The 21184-nt window shown below is 47.6% G+C and overlaps 1 protein-coding gene across 1 annotated transcript in view; it reads right to left on the minus strand.

Annotated features, from left to right (window-relative positions):
- SF3B1 (splicing factor 3b subunit 1) overlaps positions 1 to 21184 on the minus strand; it is a 446304-nt gene that overhangs the window by 16197 nt on the left and 408923 nt on the right. The window lies entirely within an intron of this gene.

Raw genomic sequence — 21184 nt, forward strand, 5'->3', positions numbered from 1 at the left:
GTGATTGGCTGACGAACGCCGCTCAACCAATGACAGCCGTGGCTGACAGAAGTGGCTGAAACATTGAAATCCAGCCCTGACTAGTGCAGCTGTAGCACTGGCCATTGGCTGGAGCTGGGTGACCTCACTGGATCACCCTCCCCCAGCTCCAGCAGCTCTGATTGGAGAGATCGGCCTTGTGACCGATCTCTCCAATCACAGTGGACCTGTTGCCGGTGACCGCCCCCGTCAGCTTCACTTGTCGGTCCTGCAGAGCAGCACGCCAGTACAGTGAGCGTATACAGTGCAATGGCAGGGCGACAAGCTCCGGTCCCATGCTGTTATGTGACCGGAGCATGGGACCCGGAAAGTTGCCATTGTACTGTATCAAACCGGCGAAAAGCCTCCCGATCTGCTGCCGGCCCGCCCCCTCACCCCCGTTATGGGCGGCCCGCCCCCTCACCCCCGTTATGGGCGGCCCGCCCCCTCACCCCCGTTATGGGCGGCCCGCCCCCTCACCCCCGTTATGGGCGGCCCGCCCCCTCACCCCCGTTATGGGCGGCCCGCCCCCTCACCCCCGTTATGGGCGGCCCGGCCCCTCACCCCCGTTATGGGCGGCCCGCCCCCTCACCCCCCGTTATGGGCGGCCCGCCCCCTCACCCCCGTTATGGGCGGCCCGCCCCCTCACCCCCGTTATGGGCGGCCCGCCCCCTCACCCCCGTTATGGGCGGCCCGCCCCCTCACCTCCGTTATGGGCGGCCCGCCCCCTCACCTCCGTTATGGGCGGCCCGCCCCCTCACCTCCGTTATGGGCGGCCCGCCCCCTCACCTCCGTTATGGGCGGCCCGCCCCCTCCTCTCCGTTATGGGCGGCCCGCCCCCTCCTCTCCGTTATGGGCGGCCCGCCCCCTCCTCTCCGTTATGGGCGGCCCGCCCCCTCCTCTCCGTTATGGGCTGCCCGCCCCCTCCTCTCCGTTATGGGCTGCCCGCCCCCTCCTCTCCGTTATGGGCTGCCCGCCCCCTCCTCTCCGTTATGGGCTGCCCGCCCCCTCCTCTCCGTTATGGGCTGCCCGCCCCCTCCTCTCCGTTATGGGCTGCCCGCCCCCTCCTCTCCGTTATGGGCTGCCCGCCCCCTCCTCTCCGTTATGGGCTGCCCGCCCCCTCCTCTCCGTTATGTGCTGCCCGCCCCCTCCCCTCCGTTATGTGCTGCCCGCCTCCTCACCTACGTTATGTGCTGCCCGCCCCCTCACCTACGTTATGTGCTGCTCGCCCCCTGCTCTCCGTTATGTGCTGCCCGCCCCCTCCTCTGTTATGTGTTGCCCGCCTCCTCCTCTCCGTTATGTGCTGCCCGCCCCCTCCTCTCCGTTATGTGCTGCCCGCCCCCTCCTCTCCGTTATGTGCTGCCCGCCCCCTCCTCTCCGTTATGTGCTGCCCGTCCCCTCACCTCCATTATGTGCTGCCCGCTCCCTCACCTCCGTTGTGCTGCTCGCCCCCTCCTCTCCGTTATGTGCTGCCCGCCTCCTCTCCTCAGTTATGTGCTGTGCGCTCCGTTACCTTTCACCCCCGTGATGTGCGCTCCCTCACCTGTCACCCCCGTGATGTGCGCTCCCTCACCTGTCACCCCCGTGATCTGTGCTCCCTCTCCCACCCTCCCCGATCTGCTGCCCCCTTTATCTCCTGTGTTGCTGCTGCCTAGATCCATCCTGTAAGGTAACTCTCCTTAATCTCACCTCCCACTCCCCTTCCCCCCCATCCCCTCTTCCCCCGCCGCTCCTGCATCCAATACGCCCTCTCCCATCCGCCGTCACCCTATCCCAACCGCCGCCACCCTATCCCAGCCATCGCCGTCTCACATTCACAGATGCTCCCTTTATATGCCGCTGCCCCCCCATCTGCCGCTGTTCTGATCCATCCTGTAAGTATTGTTCGTAGCTCTTTTCTAATTATCCCCAATCGCATCTCCCACTCCCCCCTCCTTCCTCCCCCACCCGCTTGCCGCCAAGTGCTGATCAGCTACGTGATTGGCTGATCAGGTACGTAATTGTTGCCCGAGTTTTTGCTTTTTTTTTTGTGCCCCCCAAATAAAAAAAAAAAGACAGACAAAACATGAACAATTAGGTACCTGATCAGCAATCATCCTGCAGTCGTATTCGACTTTGGACAGGACTTCTTTTTTCCATCCCACCTAACCACCTAGTCCCCCCCCCCTTTTTGCAGAACATCCGTGCGTGCGCCCTGATTTTTTTTTTTATACCATGGGGGTCTAGTTTCCAAAATGGGGTCATATGTGTGGGAGCTCCACTGTTTCGGCACCTCAGGGCGTCTCCAAACACAACATGGAATACGCTAATTATTCAAAACAATTTTGCGTTTGAAAAGTCAAATGACTCTCCTTGCATTCCGAGCCCTGCTGTGCACCCAAACATTTGATTTCCACCACATATGAGGTATCTGTGTACTCAGGAGAAATTGCACCATACATTTTATGGTCCAATTTTTCCTGATACCCTTGTGAAAAATAAAGCTACCTGGTTGAAGTAACAATTTCGTGGTATAAATTTTTTTTTTATTTTCACGGCTCAACTTTATTAACTTTTGTGAAGCCCCCAGAGGTTCAAAGAGCTCAATAAACATCTAGATAAATTCCATGAGGGGTCTAGTTTTCAAAATGGGGTCATATGTGGGGGACCTCCACTGTTTCGGCCCCTCAGGGGGTCTCCAAATGCAACATGGTGCGGCTAACGATTCCAGCTAATTTTCTGTTCAAAAAGTCAAATGACGCTCCTTCCCTTCCGAGTCCTGCCGTGCGCCCAAACAGTGTTTTTTCGCCACATATGAGGAATCTGCCTGCTCAGAAGAAATTGCCCAACAAATTTTGGGGGTTCATTTAATCCTGTTACCCTTGTGAATATGCAATATTTGAGGCTAAATTAACAATTTTGTTGCAAAATGTAAAATGTTCATTTTTTCCTTCCACATTGCTTTAGTTACTGTGAAGCACCTGAAGGGTTAATAACCTTCTTGAATGTGGTTTTGAGTAGCCTGAGGGGTGCAGGTTTTGGAATGGTGTCATTTTTGGGTGTTGTGTGTCATGTAGACCTTTCAAAATCGCTTCAAATGTGATGTGGTCCCTAAAAAAAGTGGCTTTGTAAATTTTGTTGTAAAAATGAGAAATTGCTCATAAACTTTGAACCCCTATAACTTCCTTAATTTTTTTTTTTCCCCAAAATTGTTCTGATGTAAAGTAGACGTGGGAAATATTATTTATTCATTATTTTGTGTCATGTCTCGTTGGTTTTAGAGCATAAAAATTAAAAGTTTGAAAATTACAAAATTTTCAAAATGTTTGCGAAATTTCCGATTTTTTCACAAAGAAACACAAAAAATATTGTCCTAAATTTACCACTAACATGAAGCCCAATATGTCACGAAAAAACAATCTCAGAATCACCGGGATACGTTGAAGCGTTCCAGAGTTATAATCTCAAAGTGATACTGGTCAAAATTGCAAAAAGTGGCCTGGTCTTTAGGGTCAAAATAGGCTTAGGGCTGAAGTGGTTAAGCAAAAATTGTGGTCATGACACACTGTTCTGGGGCGAGGATCTGCTGCTGGCGCTGTTATGGGAGTAATATCCCCAAATTCTCTACTAAGGTACCCCATCCTGGTCATGATCCTCCTGCCTTGTATATGATCCCCATCCTTGTATATATGTCCCTCATCCTGGTATAGCCCCCATCCTGCTATATGGTATAAATATTAAAACAACCTTTATAGGATCAGATAAAACCTTTTAAACAAAAACGTGCTCATATAAAACACTGTCAGTTTAGCAGTGGATGTGTGGCAACCTATATCACAGGCAGGCTACCTTATGAATGCCACTTCTCCTCCAAATGGGGAGAGAGATAATTCGTATTGGACGGACAATGCTGCTTAATGCAAAGAAAGAAAATCTCATTCAGCCATAGGCTGATCTCACCACATCCAGTTGATCTCCAGCAGGGAAATAGGTCCATCCCAGTCAGAGAGAAGGGGTTAGGAGCAGGGCCTCATGTAGTGGGGACACACTAACCCTCGACCCACAAGCTCCCGCCCTTACAAGGGCAGTCCACAGCTGTCCCTAAACTGTGACTGCTCCACATTAATTCCGGTGCCTCCCTACGCGTTTCACCGCTGTTGGCTCATCAGGGGAGACATGCACCACAATGTCAAATACTAGAACTAAATAACTGTCCCCCACCAATTCCAGATGGGACCACTAACTGACTGACCAGATCTCACCGCTGACCAGGGTATAAAAACCTATGGTCCTATAGTTTAATCCAATCAGAAACCACTCGTTTGTTAAACAGTCATTCAATAGAAAAAGTGCCTACCTTAAACTCCAACAACATTCACGCCCCTGCTAGGTCACACAATGGCGTTCCCATGACTGCCGGCGTACGCAGCAAGGAAGGAAAAACACTTCCCGTTTCCAGCCTGTATTGCGGTCATGTGATGAAAAGTCACCTGATTCTGAAACTAGTGCAAGCCGAAAAATCATAAAATATTGTACTAAAACAGTCACCATATACATTTTGCGCTCCTAAAGTGACAGACACTTAAGAGGGGATGGGGGGGGGAGGAGAGTGGGAGGTGAGATTGGGGAGAGTTACCTTACAGCAGAATCAAAAAACAGAAGGTTTACTTAATATTCAACCCGGTCACGTGATCATGACATACGTGATCTACTGGATGTGGTGAGATCAGCCTATGGCTGAATGAGATTTTCTTTCTTTGCATTAAACAGCATTGTCCGTCCAACACTAATTATCTCTCTCCCCATTGGGAGAAGTGGTATTCATAGGGTAGCCTGCCTGTGATATAGGTTGCCACTAGAGTTGAGCGCGGTTCGTGGTTCGTGGTTCTCCAGTTCGCGGCTCGAGTGATTTTGGGGCATGTTCTAGATCGAACTAGAACTCGAGCTTTTTGCAAAAGCTCGATAGTTCTAGAAACGTTCGAGAACGGTTCTAGCAGCCAAAAAACAGCTAAATCCTAGCTTGGTTTCTGCTGTAATAGTGTAAGTCACTCTGTGAATCAAACTATTATCACATTTCAGTGTATAGTGTGCGTGAACAGCGCCTTCAGATCACTGCTGTTTCTATAATGGCGATCGCCATTTTTTTTTTTTTTTTCTTGTCTTCCTTCCCTAAGCGCGCGCGTCTTGTGGGGCGGGCCAGCATGTCAGCCAATCACAGACACACACACACCTAAGTGGACTTTGAGCCAGAGAAGCAACGGCATGTGTGATAGGATCTGCATGTCACATGTCCCTGCATTATAAAACCGGACATTTTCTTCACGAACGCCATTATCTGCCTTCTGCGTCTTTGGTGTCAGACATCAGTGTCGCAGCTCCGTCCTCCTGAGTCCTATAGCCGATACAGCTGTATGCGCTGCATACACAGCGTTAGACAGCTTAGGGAGAGCACATTCTAGCAGTCCTTTTAAGGGCTCAAAGCGGCAGGGTCAGAGAGCCATAAGTGACAGGTCCTGCAAACAGCAACAGCGTCTGTGTAGCCCAGGTCAGGGATTTCCTCCCTGCATTTCACCATTAGGAGGGAATAGAAAGGCAGGCTTCCATTCCTCTACCCAGAGCACCACAATCCTGCCACTGTACCCTCTTGTCCTCTGCACACTCCAACTCATTCTAAGTAAGCCATTATACTAGCAAACATTCAGTGTACCTAGTGGCATCCTATACGTGGCTATTGGACTTTGCTATAGTCCCACTAGTGCAAAGACATTTGCAGAGCACGTCTGCCTGCATTGCACACTACAACTTTTTTAAACTAAGCAATTTTACTAGCAAACACTCAGTGTACCTAGTGGCATCCTATACGTGGCTATTGGACTTTGCTATAGTCCCACTAGTGCCAAGACATTTGCAGAGCGCATCTGCCTGCGTTGCACACTCCAACGAATTATAACTAAGCCATTATACTAGCACACACTCAGTGTACCTAGTGGCATCCTATACGTGGCTATTGGACTTTGCTATAGTCCCACTAGTGCAAAGACATTAGCAGAGCACATCTGCCTGCATTGCACACTACAACTTTTTTAAACTAAGCAATTTTACTAGCAAACACTCAGTGTACCTAGTGGCATCCTATACGTGGCTATTGGACTTTGCTATAGTCCCACTAGTGCAAAGACATTTGCAGAGCACGTCTGCCTGCATTGCACACTACAACTTTTTTAAACTAAGCAATTTTACTAGCAAACACTCAGTGTACCTAGTGGCATCCTATACGTGGCTATTGGACTTTGCTATAGTCCCACTAGTGCCAAGACATTTGCAGAGCGCATCTGCCTGCGTTGCACACTCCAACTAATTATAACTAAGCCATTATACTTGCACACACTAAGTGTTTTTTAGTGGCATCCTATACGTGGCTATTGGACTTTGCTATAGTCCTACTAGTGCCAAGACATTTGCAGAGCGCATCTGCCTGCGTTGCACACTCCAACTAATTATAACTAAGCCATTATACTAGCACACACTCAGTGAACCTAGTGGCATCCTATACGTGGCTATTGGACTTTGCTATAGTCCCACTAGTGCCAAGACATTTGCAGCACGTCTGCCTGCGTTGCACACTCCAACTAATTATAACTAAGCCATTATACTAGCACACACTCAGTGTACCTAGTGGCATCCTAAACGTGGCTATTGGACTTTGCTATAGTCCCACTAGTGCCAAGACATTTGCAGCACGTCTGCCTGCGTTGCACACTCCAACTAATTATAACTAAGCCATTATACTAGCACACACTCAGTGTACCTAGTGGCATCCTATACGTGGCTATTGGACTTTGCTATAGTCCCACTAGTGCCAAGACATTTGCAGCACGTCTGCCTGCGTTGCACACTCCAACTAATAACTAAGCCATTATACTAGCACACACTCAGTGTACCTAGTGGCATCCTATACGTGGATATTGGACTTTGCTATAGTCCCACTAGTGCCAAGACATTTGCAGCACGTCTGCCTGCGTTGCACACTCCAACTAATTATAACTAAGCCATTATACTAGCACACACTCAGTGTACCTAGTGGCATCCTATACGTGGCTATTGGACTTTGCTATAGTCCCACTAGTGCCAAGACATTTGCAGCACGTCTGCCTGCGTTGCACACTCCAACGAATTATAACTAAGTTACATTGTCAGGGATATTTATTCTTTATTATTCTGCTGTTAATAAAGCTAGACCACCACTGCAATCTTCACCACCTCTCAATTTTTACTACCACATTTTCAGTCCACAATCTTGTCGCAATCAACATGAGTGGCAAAATGACAGATGCTGGTGGAAAGGGGAAGAGGCGTGGTGGAAAAGGCAAAAAAGGTTTTGTCAGTGGGGAAGGTGCCAAAGCTCCATTATCATCTGCTGAAGATAGACCATCTACTAGCAAAAGTAAGATGTCTACTACTTATTGTGGACAATCCGATGTGCTCCCTTTTTTACGGACACGAACAAGAGGAACAAAGGTAGATGATGGGCAAAAAAGGAAAATGCTTGAATGGATCTCAAGTGGTCCAACAAGTGCCCTCTCAGCCACTTCAAGTACCGCATCCAAAAAACACCATTCCTCTGAGTTGTCATCCCAATCACACTTGATTTCTCCCAGCTCTGAAGTCTCCATCAGCCCTGCACAGTATGGTGGAACTGAGATGGCTAAGTCTGCAGAGCTGTTCAGTCACACTATAGCCTGGGAATCAGAGGTCTGCTCCCAAGCTACAGTGAGTACAGAACAGGAAATGGTCTGCAGTGATGCCCAGAACCTTTGTGACTCAGATTCAGGCCGTGAGGACCAAGTTTCTGAGCATAATGTTGACCCTTTGTCACAAACTGTAACACCTGTGGTTATAGACAATGAGGAACATACTGATGAAGATGAGACGCAGATACCCGATTGGGATGACAACTTAAATATTCGGTCAGGGCAAGAAGAGGCTCGGTCTGAGGGGGAGGGGAGTGCGAACACAACAATTGATGATGACGTTCTAGATCCCACCTACTGTCAACCCCCAGTCAGGCACTCGAGGAGGTCAACAGAGGCGGTGGAGGAGGATGCAACCGACGACGAAGTTACCTTGCGCCTTCCTGGACAGAGTCGGAGCACTGGTAGCACGTCTACAACTGCATCCTCAGCCACCACTCTGCCTATGAGCATTATTCGGGGTGGATCAACAGGTCGCATGGCCTCTAAGCCTTGCCTAGCCTGGGCCTTTTTTCACATCGAAAAAGATCGCCCAACTCATGTGATATGTAACATTTGTCATGATTCTGTTAGTAGAGGTCAAAACCTCAGCAGTTTGACAACTTCTTCCATGAATCGTCACATGAATAAATATCATAAGTCCCGGTGGGAAGCTCACCGTGCTGCAATGCCGGCTAGCGGAGCGAACCATCCACCGCCCGCCCCTTCCAGTGCATCCGCGCGCTCTTCATCTTCTAGGACTGTGGGGACAGCTGTCACACCTGTTTTTCCACGCAAAACTTCCACCACTGTAACCGCAACAGGCAGTTTGCTTGTAAGGCCGTCAGTTGGTTTGGAAGGGGAAACAAGTGAGTGTGTACAGCTCTCTCAGACATCGATAGCACCAACGTTGGATGAAGGCAACATCATGTCTCCGCCTGCACTTTCCTCACAAACCTGCATTTTTCCAGGGACACCCTACTCAACACCGTCTACACACAGCAGCCAGATCTCTGTCCCTCAGATGTGGTCAAATAAAAGGCCACTTCCTCCGACCCATGACAAAGCTAAGAGGTTGACTCTATCCCTCTGTAAGCTGTTGGCTACCGAAATGCTGCCTTTCCGCCTAGTGGACACACAGGATTTTAGAGACCTTATGTCTGTCGCTGTGCCCCAGTACCAGATGCCTAGTCGCCACTACTTCTCTAAGAAAGGTGTGCCCGCGCTACACCAGCATGTCGCACACAACATCACCGCTTCCTTGAGAAACTCTGTGTGAACGGGTGCATTTCACCACCGATACTTGGACCAGTAAGCATGGACAGGGACGTTACATGTCGCTGACTGGGCACTGGGTAACTATGGTGATAGATGGTGAAGGGTCTGCTGCACAAGTCTTGCCGTCCCCACGACTTGTGTGTCAATCCTCTGTCTGTCCAAGTTCCGCCACAGCTTCTGCATCCTCCACCTCATCTGGGTCCTCCACCTCCGCCCCAAGCCTGCCTGGTCAGGCCACCAGCGTTCTCACTGCGCAGAAGGAATCACGCACGCCTCATTACTATGCTGGCAGCCGAGCGCAACGGCATCAGGCGGTCTTTAGCTTGACATGTCTTGGTAATAAGAGTCACACAGCTGAGGAGTTGTGGTCAGCTCTGCGGTCCGAGTTTAATAAATGGTTGTCTCCACTCAACCTGCAGCCTGGTAAGGCCGTGTGCGACAATGCTGCAAACCTGGGTGCGGCCTTTCGCCTGGGCAAGGTGACACACGTACCTTGTATGGCTCACGTGTTGAACCTTGTCGTGCAGCAATTTTTAACACACTATCCCGGCCTAGATGGCCTTCTGAACAGGGCACGAAAACTGTCTGCTCACTTCCGGCGTTCAAGCGCCGCAGCTGAGCGACTTGCATCGCTACAGAAGTCTTTCGGCCTGCCGGTTCATCGCCTGAAATGCGATGTGGCGACACGCTGGAATTCAACTCTCCACATGTTACAGCGACTGTGGCAGCACCGCAGAGCCCTGGTGCAATACGTCATGACGTATAGCCTGGGCCAACGAGATGCAGAGGTGGGGCAGATCACCCTGATGGAGTGGTCTCAGATCAAGGACCTATGCACCCTTCTGCACAGTTTCGACATGGCGACGAATATGTTTAGCTCTGACAATGCCATTATCAGCATGACGATTCCAGTCATTTACATGCTGGAGCACACGCTAAACACTATTCGGAGTCAGGTGGTGGGACAACATGAAGGGGAGGAACTACAGGAGGATTCATATGTGCAAGGGACAACAACATCACCAAGGTCCAGACGTTCATCATCACCAACGCAGCAGGCATGGGACCATGGGGAACAGGGATCGACAAGGGCGCATAGTAGCAGGCGAAATGTTGAGCAAGGTGCAGGAGAACATGAAGAAATGGAGGACGAACTGTCCATGGACATGGAAGACTCAGCGGATGAGGGAGACCTTGGTCAAATTTCAGTTGAAAGAGGTTGGGGGGAGATTTCAGAGGAAGAAAGAACGGGTAGCACCTCTATGCCACAAACACAGCGTGGACTTGGTCCGCATGGCTGCGCAAGACACATGAGTGCCTTTTTGTTGCACTACCTCCAACATGACAGTCGTATTGTCAAAATTAGAAGTGATGATGACTACTGGATTGCCACACTATTAGATCCCCGGTACAAGTCCAAATTTTGTGACATAATTCCAGCCATAGAAAGGGACGCACGTATGCAGGAGTATCAGCAGAAGCTGTTACTCGATCTTAGCTCGGCTTTTCCACCAAACAACCGTGCAGGTGCAGGGAGGGAATCTCCCAGTTGTAACTTGACAAACATGGGACGGTCTCGTCATCTTCACCAGTCTACCCGTACCAGTAGGACCGTATCTGGTGCCGGTAACAGCAATTTTATGGAATCTTTTCATAATTTTTTTAGACCCTCTTTTGCAAGGCCACCAGAGACAACAAGTCTGACACATACTCAACGGCTGGAGAGGATGATACAGGAGTATCTCCAAATGAACATCGATGCCATGACTGTGCAACTGGAGCCTTGCTCCTTTTGGGCTTCAAACATAGAAAAATGGCCAGAGCTCTCCAGTTACGCCTTGGAGATTTTGTCGTGTCCAGCTGCCAGCGTTGTCTCTGAACGTGTATTCAGTGCTGCTGGGTGTGTGCTGACAGATAAGCGCACGCGTCTGTCCAGTGACAATGTGGACAGACTGACGTTCATCAAAATGAACAAGTCATGGATCCAGAAGGAATTTACTACCCCTGTGTCATCCTGGGGAGAGTAAATGCTTGTGGATTTGGAATGTGCTTGATGCAAATCAAAACATCCTGTTTGCAACTAGGGCCCAAGTGCTGCCACTGATGGGGTGGGTGTCTGTGTGGCCCAATTTTTGGAAAAAAGGGAGACTCCGCTTGGAGTAACCCTTGCTTACATTGTTTTTAAAAGAAGCCAAGATGAACAAGTCATGGGTCAGCAAAGACTTTGCTACCTACCCCGGTGTCATCCTGGGGACGGTTAATTATGGGGTATTTTTGAATGTGATTGATGCAAATGTAGCTGTGAAGTGTACAACTAGGGCCCAAGTGCTGCCACTGATGGGGTGGGTGTCTGTGTGGCCCAATTTTTGGAAAAAAGGGAGACTCCGCTTGGAGTAACCCTTGCTTGATGTGTTTTTAAAAGAAGCCAAGATGAACAGAGCTGGGATCAGGAAATACTTTGCTACCTACCCCGGTGTCATCCTGGGGACGGATAAGAATGGCGTATTTTTGAATGTGCTTGATGCAAATCAAAACATCCTGTTTGCAACTAGGGCCCAAGTGCTGCCACTGATGGGGTGGGTGTCTGTGTGGCCCAATTTTTGGAAAAAAAGGGAGACTCCGCTTGGAGTAACCCTTGCTTGATGTGTTTTTAAAAGAAGCCAAGATGAACAGAGCTGGGATCAGCAAAGACTTTGCTACCTACCCCGGTGTCATCCTGGGGACGGATAAGAATGGCGTATTTTTGAATGTGCTTGATGCAAATCAAAACATCCTGTTTGCAACTAGGGCCCAAGTGCTGCCACTGATGGGGTGGGTGTCTGTGTGGCCCAATTTTTGGAAAAAAGGGAGACTCCGCTTGGAGTAACCCTTGCTTGATGTGTTTTTAAAAGAAGCCAAGATGAACAGAGCTGGGATCAGGAAATACTTTGCTACCTACCCCGGTGTCATCCTGGGGACGGATAAGAATGGCGTATTTTTGAATGTGCTTGATGCAAATCAAAACATCCTGTTTGCAACTAGGGCCCAAGTGCTGCCACTGATGGGGTGGGTGTCTGTGTGGCCCAATTTTTGGAAAAAAAGGGAGACTCCGCTTGGAGTAACCCTTGCTTGATGTGTTTTTAAAAAGAAGCCAAGATGAACAGAGCTGGGATCAGCAAAGACTTTGCTACCTACCCCGGTGTCATCCTGGGGACGGATAAGAATGGCGTATTTTTGAATGTGCTTGATGCAAATCAAAACATCCTGTTTGCAACTAGGGCCCAAGTGCTGCCACTGATGGGGTGGGTGTCTGTGTGGCCCAATTTTTGGAAAAAAGGGAGACTCCGCTTGGAGTAACCCTTGCTTGATGTGTTTTTAAAAGAAGCCAAGATGAACAGAGCTGGGATCAGCAAAGACTTTGCTACCTACCCCGGTGTCATCCTGGGGACGGATAAGAATGGCGTATTTTTGAATGTGCTTGATGCAAATCAAAACATCCTGTTTGCAACTAGGGCCCAAGTGCTGCCACTGATGGGGTGGGTGTCTGTGTGGCCCAATTTTTGGAAAAAAGGGAGACTCCGCTTGGAGTAACCCTTGCTTGATGTGTTTTTAAAAGAAGCCAAGATGAACAGAGCTGGGATCAGGAAATACTTTGCTACCTACCCCGGTGTCATCCTGGGGACGGATAAGAATGGCGTATTTTTGAATGTGCTTGATGCAAATCAAAACATCCTGTTTGCAACTAGGGCCCAAGTGCTGCCACTGATGGGGTGGGTGTCTGTGTGGCCCAATTTTTGGAAAAAAAGGGAGACTCCGCTTGGAGTAACCCTTGCTTGATGTGTTTTTAAAAGAAGCCAAGATGAACAGAGCTGGGATCAGCAAAGACTTTGCTACCTACCCCGGTGTCATCCTGGGGACGGATAAGAATGGCGTATTTTTGAATGTGCTTGATGCAAATCAAAACATCCTGTTTGCAACTAGGGCCCAAGTGCTGCCACTGATGGGGTGGGTGTCTGTGTGGCCCAATTTTTGGAAAAAAGGGAGACTCCGCTTGGAGTAACCCTTGCTTACATTGTTTTTAAAAGAAGCCAAGATGAACAAGTCATGGGTCAGCAAAGACTTTGCTACCTACCCCGGTGTCATCCTGGGGATGGATAAGAATGGCGTATTTTTGAATGTGCTTGATGCAAATGTAGCTGTGAAGTGTACAACTGGGGCACAACTGCTGCCACTGAAGGGGTGGGTGTGTGTGTGGCCCAATTTTTGGAAAAAATGGAGACTCCGCTTGGAGTCACCTTGCGGTGTTTTACATGATTTTAGAAGGGCGTGCCATGCCTATATCTGTGTGTCCTCCTCTTTTTCCTTGTCCAGCTGTTTTGTTTTCGCATGAGTATATGTCCTTGTCACTTTCCAATGTGTTTGAGTTGTTTGTCACCTTTAGGACACCTTTGAGGGTGTTTTCTAGGTGTTTTTCTGTGTTTGTGATTGCCTGCCATTGTTTCCTATGCAGTTCGAGTTCGGTTCGTCGAACGTTCGACGAACCGAACTCGAACGGGAGGTCCGTTCGGCGAACCAACCTCGAGCCGAACCGCGACCGGTTCGCTCATCTCTAGTTGCCACACATCCACTGCTAAACTGACAGTGTGTTTTATATGAGCATGTTTTTGTTTAAAAAGGTTTTATCTGATCCTATTAAAGGTTATGTTTTAATATTTATATTATTTCACTGCTCCCTACTCAACTTTATTGTGAGATACCATTCAACCTGGGTGGATTCGTCCACTCTGGATGCTATCTACTTGATTCATATTTGATATGGCAGGTGGCTTTAAAGCTGGGTTTACACACTGCAACATCGCAAAGGACATCGCTGTAACCTCACCGGTTTTGTGACGCAATAGCGACCTCCCTAAGTCTCTGTTAAGTCTCTGGTGAGCGTTCAAACAGGCAAACCTGGCCAACAACGCAACAGCGATCCGGACCTGCAGAGCGACCTAGCTGGTTGTTGGGGACGTTGATAAGCAGCCTTTTGAAAGGGAAGTTGCTAACAAAGTCGCTGCAAAGTCTTCACATACTGAAACTTCATGCTGCACAGCGGGAAACAAAGGACCTAGGAATGGTCCTGAACGACTTGTAGCGATCAGCAACTTCACAGTAGGGGCCAGGTCGCTGATAGGTTTCACACACTGCAACATCGCAAACAACATCGCTATTGCGTCACAAAACCGGTGACGTTACAGCGATGTCGTTTGAGATGTTGCAGTGTGTAAACCCAGCTTAACACTGATCAGTGGTTAGAAGAGGCTAGAGAAGTATTCTCAGATCAGGGTACGATTACAAAGAGATACACTCCAAGATACAGTGCTGTCTTTAAAGATCTAACAAAGATCTATAAGAACCAGGTGGTCTCTTGGTGGGAAGTTCAGAGCCTGGAGAGCTATTTAAAAGCTAACATCATACCTAGGGGTCTAAGGATCACTCTGAACCCCGGCAGGAGTCCACGCAGCTCAGAATTTTCCAAAAAGTGGGAAAAAGAGGCTACGTGTTCAGCCTTGAGACTCATGACAATCCTGCTCGAAGAGGAAAAACAGATCCTTGCTGAGCTAAATATTAATTTGAAACAGCAGATTGAGCTAACCAAGAAATAGTCAGGTGAACCGGATTTTGCACAAAAAGAGTTAACATTACAAAATACTATCGAAAGATTTCAGCATAATATCAAAGAAAGAAAACAAACAGTACATACGCGATACCCAGGATTTTAAAGAAAACAAAGCCTATTTATTAACAACAAGACACTCCAAGCGGAGTCCGAGGTGGATATATCCTCCACGGATACAGAGTTATCTGATAGTGAGAATAGGGGAGGCGGAAGTTATCGTGGGAGGTCCAGAGGTCGAGGTAGAGGTAGGGCCCGAGAAAAAGGAAAAGGTAGAGGTGGTTATAAATCAGCACAAGGCCCCAGCACTTCCACTCATTTTTTAGAGACCCATTACCCCCTGAGGAGCCAGGTGGGCTCAGAGAGGATGGGGGATTGAAAACTGGCCCACAAATCATCAACCTGTCTTCCCATATACTGAGTAATAGTGAACGTACTGTTCTAGAACGAGGTCTGTCTTTTGTTCTTACTTCGGATCTGGATATTTTTTTATGCACGAAAGACTTAAATATATTTGCCAGAAAGCTTAAGTGGAGGCAATTTTTTCACAAACAAGATAAAAAAATGGGGGCGGAACTTGGAGTTCCGGTAGACATGCTCCCTGATATTAGACTCTTGGAGGGACTAGATACTCCTCCTGACCCCAATCTGAGAGGTCTAGGACCGTTTACTACATACAAGAACAAGAGCACTAAAATGCCACCACCTACTAGCGACATGACGAATGTTGACATTTTTGTGAATCTGGTCAGCAAAGATCTCAAGTCTCTGGGGAAGAATAAAAAAAATATTATGACTTCAACTGCAGTAAGGAAGGAATGCAAGCCAATACACATCTGGAACAGGACTGCCATGTTGTCATGAAACCCTCCGATAAGGGTGGCAATGTGGTGGTCCTGGATTATGAGCAGTATCGTACTATGTGTTATGATCTATTGAAAGACAGGGAAGGGTACGCACTATTAAGGGAAAATCCCACTAAGCCCTTTATGTCCGAACTTGTGAAAATACTTGAAAAAGGTCTCACGAACGGGGGGATAGACAAGAAAGAGTTTGAGTTCCTTCTCCCCAAGCATCCTGTTATGGCTACCTTCTATGGTCTACCAAAAATCCACAAAGGTGTGGACCCTTTGAAGGCTAGACCGATAGTTTCAGGAGTCGATTGCTTATGTCAAAATCTGGGGAAATATCTCGATGTGGTCATAAGGCCCTTCGTGACATCTCTGCAGTCTTATACAAAAGACACTACTGATTTTTTTTGTAAAATTGAGGGTCTTATGGTTGAGAAAGACGCAATAGTGGTGAGTATAGACGTTGAGGCTCTATATTCCTCGATACCCCACGAGAAAGTAACTGACAGCCGCCAGTCCTATCTCTCTACCAGAGGACGTCAATATTATTCTCACAATGACTTAATTTTGCACTTTCAACAACAAGATATACCACCAGCTCAGGGGCACAGCCATGGGGAATGCGTGTGCCCCTACATACGCCAACTTGTTCCTGGGCTGGTGGGAGGAGACTGTTGTCTTCTCAATGGAGGATGGCATCAATCAAGTTTCCTCTATCCAATCGACCTATGGACCCGCTATATTGATGATGTTTTCATGATATGGCGGGGTACCATGGTTGATCTGGCTGAGTTTGTCGCTGATTTAAATAAAAATGAACTTGGACTGAGGTTTACCCATGAGGCGAGTATAACATCTCTTCTGTTTCTTGACGTCTTGGTAACCAAAACCCCTGAGGGTACTTTAAGAACTTGTACCTTCAGGAAGCCCACAGCGACAAACTCCATTCTGAGATGGGAGAGCAGCCATCCGGCGCCCCTCAAGAGAGGTATCCCCAAGGGGCAATACCTGTGGATACGTCACATTTGCTCTGATGAGAGTTCCTTCAAAAGACAGGCAGTAGATCTTAAAACAAGATTCCAGCAGCGCAGGTACCCAGATGGTGTCCTTAAGAGGGCCTTCTGAGAGACTAAACAGAGAAAAAGGGGGGACCTCTTGGTGCCAAAGGCCAAAACATTGGGCGATGACACCACGAGATTCATCACTACTTTCTGCAATGTGTCAGGTGATGTTAAGGCGATTCTAGAAAAACGCTGGACGATTCTGATGATGGACGAAGATCTTAAAAAAACACTGGGATCGTATCCGCATATCAAGGTCTCTTCGAGATCGTCTAGTACACAGCCATCTGGTGGCACCTGAAAAATCTACGTGGATTTGTTCTGACATTAAAGGGTGCCACAGATGTGGACATTGTGTAGCGTGTGCCTTTATAGCACGAGGAAAGACTTTTCAATCTAATGTGACGAAGGAATCTTTTACCATCAGGAGTTTCATCAACTGCAGAACACAAGGGGTGGGTCTGTAAGGCTACTTGCGTCTGCGGAGTTGAATATGTGGGTAAAACCATTAGGGAATTCTGCAGTAGCATTGGTGATCACATAGGTGACATTGAGAATGAAAGAGATACTCCTCTGGCGAGGCACGTCAATTCCTTGCACCATGGTGATAAATGGGTGATTTCATTCATGGGGATTGAGAAAATTGAGAAGCCTGTGAGAGGGGGAGATTGGGACTGGCTAATACTGCAGAATAAGGCTAGGTGGATATTTCGCCTCAATACGGTCACACCTCGCGGCCTTAATGAACAACTTAATTTTGGATGTTTTATCTAGATAGAGCTTTTCTCCATTTATTGTAGTGTATCCCCTGCTATAATTCTTCCAAAATATCTGTGCAAGATTGTTTACATACCCTGTTCCACTCCTTTTGTATAATATTTAATACATTTTTGTATACATCCGGCCTTCTTTATGTCTATTTAGTACAATTTATTTGTGCGGCCATTTTTTCCTCTTAATGTTACCATAGCATGTGAGAAACAGCGCTACAATTTAAATATTTTGCGTTTTATTTAACCCCTTCATAGTTTTTTTTTTTTCTCTGGGTCTGTGATATTTGCATGATCAGACTGAGTATATGGCATGTTGCTTTATGTAGGAGGAGACTTGATGGACGTTTCCCCTTTTAGGATTTGTTATTCATCCTTTGGTCACGTGTCCAATCTATACACACCCACTATACTTCCCTATTGAGTGTCATCATCTTATGATCGGTGTCAGATCATAGATAAGCCCACTTCATGTTTATATTTTTCAAACGGATTGGTGACAATTCCCCTATTGTGTGCGTGCATTTTTATGATCAGGCTATGTATAGGGCATGTCCTTTTGATTAGGAGAGGTCTCCCTTGCTGAGTGTTTAATTATCACATGACCGGTGCCAATCTATAGACACGCCCTCTGCATGTTTATACTACTCAAATGTATTGGTGGAACCCCGTTTAAGCATGTGGTAGGTATATGATTGGGCTTAATATATCACATCTTTTTTGATCAGGAGGGGGCTTGATGGGTGTCTCCCCACTTGAATTCGGTCACATGGTCATGTTCTAACTCACACACGCCTACTACATCTTTTTGTATAGTTTGGAGGCATCTCCCTTACTGAGTGTCATGATCACGTGACCGGGTTGAATATTAAGTAAACCTTCTGTTTTTTTATTCTGCTGTATAAGTGTCTATCACTTTAGGAGCGCAAAATCTATATGGTGACTGTTTTAGTACAATATTTTATGATTTTTCGCCTTGCGCTAGTTTCAGAATCAGGTGACTTTTCATCACATGACCGCAATACAGGCTGGAAACGGGAAGTGTTTTTCCTTCCTTGCTGCGTACGCCGGCAGCCATGGGAACGCCATTGTGTGACCTGGCAGGGGCGTGAATGTTGTTGGAGTTAAGGTAGGCACTTTTTCTATTGAATGACTGTTTAACAAACGAGTGGATTCTGATTGGATTAAACTATAGGACCATAGGTTTTTATACCCTGGTCAGCGGTGAGATCTGGTCAGTTAGTGGTCCCATCTGGAATTGGTGGGGGACCCTTAGTTCTAGTATTTGACATTGTGGTGCACATCTCCCATGATGAGCCAACAGCGGTGAAACGCGTAGGGAGGCACCGGAATTAATGTGGAGCAGTCACAGTTTAGGGACAGCTGTGGACTGCCCTTGTAAGGGCGGGAGCTTGTGGGTCGAGGGTTAGTGTGTCCCCACTACATGAGGCCCTGCTCCTAACCCCTTCTCTCTGACTGGGATGGACCTATTTCCCTGCTGGAGATCAACTGGATGTGGTGAGATCAGCCTATGGCTGAATGAGATTTTCTTTCTTTGCATTAAGCAGCATTGTCCGTCCAATACTAATTATCTCTCTCCCCATTGGGAGGAGAAGTGGCATTCCTAGGTTAGCCTGCCTGTGATATAGGTTGCCACACATCCACTGCTAAACTGACAGTGTTTTATATGAGCACGTTTTTAAAAGGTTTTATCTGATCCTATTAAAGGTTATGTTTTAATATTTATATTATTTCACTGTTCCCTACTCAACTTCATTGTGAGATACCGAGCTACCCGGGTGGATTCGTCCACTCTGGATGCCATCTACTCCATCCTGCTATATACCACCATCCTGGTATAGCCCCATCATGCGATATACCGTCATTCTGGTATAGCCCCATCCTGCTATATACCGCCATCCTGGTATAGCCCCCATCCTGCTATATACCGCCATCCTGCTATATATCGCTATCCTAGTATATGGCTTGCATCCTGTGGCACACAAAAAAAAAAAAAACCCCCGTTTATAATCACCTTTCCTTACTCCATGCAGCATCGCGCCTCCTCCTGTGTGCCGGCAGCAGCGCCACTGCCCTGTGTGTAGCCGTCACCATTCCCTGCAGCATCGCAATGCCCTCCCGGCTGCCGGCCCGCTGACCTGTGTGGAGCCGTGCGCACAGCGATGACGTCATCGCTGTGCGCACCGCTCTCCACACACATCCGCGGCCGGCAGACAGGATGACATCAGGAACGGTGACGGGTAAGCAAACTTATCATTCACTGCCTCCCCCGCGCTAATAATTATGTGCGGGGGCAGTGAATACAGCCACACATGATCACTACAGGTTGTGGTTTGCCAGGGGTGATCACGTGAGCCGGCTGTTAATTATGCACGCACCCCCCGCCCATCTGTCAGCGCCGGTTTCAGCGCCGAGAGAGGATAGCCAGGAGGATGGGCGTGCATATGAAATGAGCAGGCCCACGTGGTCACAGTATATATATATATATATATATATATATATATATGTATATATATATATATATATATATATATATATATATATATATATATACATACATATATATATACACACACATACAAACACACACACACACACACACACACACACACACACACACACAGTACAAGAGTTTGGACACCTCATTCAAATTCAAGTTTTCTTTATTTTCATGACTCTGAAAATTGTAGATTCATATTGAAAGCATCAAAACTATGAATTAACAAATGTGGAATGAAATACTTAAAGTGTGAAACAACTGAAAATGTGTTATATTCTAGGTTCTTCAAAGTAGCCACCTTTTGCTTTGATTACTGCTTTGCACACTCTTGACGTTCTCTTGATGAGCTTCAAGAGGTAGTCACAGGAAATGGTCTTCCAACAGTCTTGAAGGAGTTCCCAGAGATGCTTAACACTTGTTGGCCCTTTTGCCTTCACTCTGCGGTCCAGCTCACTTCAAACCATCTCGATTGGGTTCAGGACTCGTGACTGTGGAGGCCAGGTCATCTGGCGTAGCATCCCATCACTCTCCTTCTTAGTCAAATAGCCCTTACACAGCCTGGAGGTGTGTTTGGGGTCATTGTGCTGTTGAAAAATAAATGATTGTCCAACTAAACGCAAACCGGATGGAATAGCATGCCGCTGCAAGATACTGTGGTAGCAATGCTGGTTCAGTATGCCTTCAATTTTGAAGTTAAAAGAAAAGGTTTTTGGTACCGTACTGTTGGCGATGTATTCAATTTTGAATACATCCTTAACAGAGTCACCAGCAAAGCATCCCCACACCATTACACCACCTCCTCCATGCTTCACGGTGGGAACCAGGCATGTAGAGTCCATCCGTTAACTTTTTCTGCGTCGCACAAAGACACGGTGGTTGGATCCAAACATCTCAAATTTGGACTCATCAGACCAAAACCCAGATTTCAACTGGTCTAATGTCCATTTCTTGTGTTCTTTAGCCCAAACAAGTCTCTTCTGCTTGTTGCCTGTCCTTAGCAGTGGTTTCCTAGCAGCTATTTTACCATGAAGGCCTGCTGCACAAAGTCTCCTCTTGACAGTTGTTCTAGAGATGTGTCTGCTGCTAGAACTCTGTGTGGCATTGACCTGGTCTCTAATCTGAGCTGCTGTTAACCTGCGATTTCTGAGGCTGGTGACTTGGATAAACTTACCCTCTGCAGCAGGGGTGACTCTTGGTCTTCCTTTCCTGGGGCGGTCCTCATGTGAGCCAGTGTCTTTGTAGCATTTGATGGTTTTTCCACTGCACTTGGGGACACTTTCAAAGTTTTCCCAATTTTTCGGACTGACCGACTGACTGACCTTAATTTCCTAAAGTAAT

Source organism: Anomaloglossus baeobatrachus, chromosome 7 (genome assembly GCF_048569485.1).
Source record: "Anomaloglossus baeobatrachus isolate aAnoBae1 chromosome 7, aAnoBae1.hap1, whole genome shotgun sequence".
NCBI lineage: Eukaryota > Metazoa > Chordata > Amphibia > Anura > Aromobatidae > Anomaloglossus > Anomaloglossus baeobatrachus.